The sequence below is a fragment of the Rhineura floridana genome, chromosome 7 (genome assembly GCF_030035675.1).
Source record: "Rhineura floridana isolate rRhiFlo1 chromosome 7, rRhiFlo1.hap2, whole genome shotgun sequence".
In the NCBI taxonomy this organism is placed as follows: Eukaryota; Metazoa; Chordata; class Lepidosauria; order Squamata; family Rhineuridae; genus Rhineura; species Rhineura floridana.
In genome coordinates this window covers 106,290,263-106,293,365 of record NC_084486.1, presented here as the reverse complement: position 1 = coordinate 106,293,365, position 3,103 = coordinate 106,290,263, and positions in this window count along the sequence as shown.

Sequence of the window (3,103 nt, the reverse complement as noted above, 5' to 3'; positions counted from 1 at the left end):
ACTGCCCTACAAATTTGTCAAAATGCAAACACAATTTGGGTTGGTCTTTCACAGTCCAATCCACTTGCTGTTTAGCTTGGAAGAATTTGGTAACATGTGCCGCTGAGCATACAGTGAGCGGTAGCAACACCTGCAATCAGCCCAAATAACAGAAAGAAGACATGTGCCATGCTTATATTGTTTTAGGAGGGAAGAAGCAACAATTTTAAAACAGTTGCTATAGTTCAGATAGTCACTTTAAATATGCTTGATTTACTTTGCAATTTTAGTGAAGTTTCCTATAGTACATCATTCTCTTTTGCTTCTGTTTCTGTGAATATGTGGAATACAGCAACACTTTGCAACACTAAAAAAAAGCTCCAAAAACAATTGTGGAATAATGGCGCTGACTGTTCTGCAGAATAGTTTCCAATGAATATGAGGAGTGTCTCCTTGTGCACAAGATAAAACAGTGGGAGGTGAAATATATTCTAGCAAAAGTCTAGATGTGCTGTATGTTTTTAATTGACCATGCCCACCTTTCCTTAAGTGGAGTAGTTTAAGCATATCAGGCTGAACACATGTACCTTGGGCAGGCCAAGTTTGTGTTTTCCGACAGTTAGAGTCATAGCTTAAGTAGCAACATATTGTAACCAGTCTGATTTTACATCAAACTGCAGTTTCAGATTCAACTGTTAATGCACTCAAAATAGAAATAGAGCATAACCTCCAGTTTGAAACCCTAAATGCTGTCTTCACCATCATATGACATTGACCAATAAAAAGGCTTTAAAATTAAAAAAAAATTGACACAGATTTCTAGGATGAATAATGAGAGAAATATAATTTTCTAGGTTAGAATCTCTGTAGAAACAATAGTCACACAGAAAAGAACCAAAGTAAGAAGAACACCAACAAACATACAAAAATGTAATTCTGCATCTTTGGAGATGGCAGGTATTGCCACCATTCACCATATGCTTAGAGGCACATGTTACCAAATTCTTCCAAGCTACACAGCAAGTGGATTGAACTGTGAAAGAATAACCCAAATTGTGTTTGCATTTTGACAAATGTGTAGGGCAGTACAATATCTCAGAGAGGAGGTCAGGTCTCCTGCTCCCCTGGTGCATTCACTATAGCTGCCCAATTTCCCCGCTTTTTAAAGTTTGTTAGAAATATCTGTTGGCTATAGGTATGTTCTTAAACCGCAAGGTTTTTTTTGCCTATTAGTGAATTATGATTCCTAGATTTCATGTTACAAATAGGGAGCTTAGGTAAGAAAGTAGTGGGGCCACAGATGTTGTTGGACCAGAGCTCCAATCATCCATGACCATTAGCCAGACTGGCAGATGGGAACTGGGGTTCAACAAATATTTTGAGGGTCATGGGCTCACCAATGCCTAGTGGTAAAGGTGCAAATTGATCCCGGGAGTTCCTAATTTACAGTTCGGCTATTGTGTTGCAGAGGATGTAGCACTGGAGGTAGTTTTGGTGGGTAATGACCATGCTGATTTCCCTCCCTGAATTGTTAAGAGTGCGAAGTGCAATAAGCCATGTTTGCAACTTGCATAATACCACAGTAATATAACATTATTCCGAAGGGCAGATTACTTTTCATTCTACCTGCAATTTTTCTCCCTGGCATTTTCCTTGATTCTAGCAATGGCTCAGTAGGAAGACTGTAAAATTAGAAGGAGGATTGAAGAGTTTGGCAGCCCCACAAAATTGCTTGCTCTCACATAAACAAGAACATTATCAAGATTTCTGGCTCCATTCAGAAGAAGACAGCACTTTCCTCACTGCAAACTGCTTCACGCTCAGAAATGGTGCCAACACACAAAATTGGATTTCTTTGAAGCAGCCAAAGTATAGTATTTACATTATCTAAGTGTGATAATTAAGTAATTAAACAAAAAGTTTCCAGAATGGGGCATTAGTGGAATGGCAGAACTGGTTGTAGCAGTGGGGAACGTAAATGATTTTATTGCTGAGATATTAAAAGATGCACAATGTGTAGACTCACAAAATGGTAAGAGTTTATTTGTCAGAAAATAGATTTATGCATGTAACAGTATATAGAAGTTTCCTCTATCTTGTAGCAAGTATCGTTTACAATGGTGTGGGAAAATTGTGGGATGCCTCACTTAATTCTGGTGTCATTTGTCCTTTGCATTTTGTTTAGTGTTCACTTGCTGTTGGAGCTGACCACATCATATTGATTGTTCTCACACCTCAAAAGAAGGGCTGCACTGAATGATCTCTAGTTTAAGATTCACTTTGAAAGCAGATTATTTGATGTAGGCAAACAAATTGCTGGAAGGAAAAAGCCCTCACCTTGTGGAATATTCATAGTGTTTTGAAGCTTTCTTTTGCATCCTTTTGTCTCAGATTCCTCCTTCTTTTTGGAGCCATTTTTTGGAAAAATGTATCCCACCTTTCCTCCAAGGAGCACAAAGCAGTATAAACCATTCTTTCCTCATTTCCTCATTTTATTCCCACAACAACCCTGTGAGGCAGCTTATGCTGAGAAATGATGATTGGCCTAAAGTCACCCAGTGAGGTTAATTGCTGAGTGGGAGTTGGAAACTCCACAGTCCTAGTCTTATACTACAAATATCAGATTGTGCATTGGATGTGGTCAAATCCTGAGGTGAAGTGAGATGCCTTGGAGGAATTTTGGGTTTGTCAGACACAAAACAGGATCTTTATGAGGTGACACAAGTTAAAGAGAGGGCCCTATGAAGTGCTTAATGACACCTCCATAATCCAGACATGCAAAAAAAAATGCTAGAGACAAGTGTCTCCTAAAAGCAAGTAATGTATCTTACCATCTAATCTTACCATAATGCCAGGATGGGGTGATGTGGAAGGGAGAGTAAAAACCAGAGTGGGGAGAGGCTAGAGGAAGAGCTCCAATCAAAGGAGAGCTTTAAAGGTACCCAGCACAAAAGCTCCTAGATCTGTTTTCTGCAGTTTGGCAGATTTCTTACCTAGGGCATATTTGTCATGCCTGCAATTTTCAGACCATTTTCCAATACAGTAATACAATAGGGCAGAGTAAGTCATTTGTTTTAAACTCAGGCCAGAGCTGAAATGGCTGACCTTGCAGGAATAGCCCTCA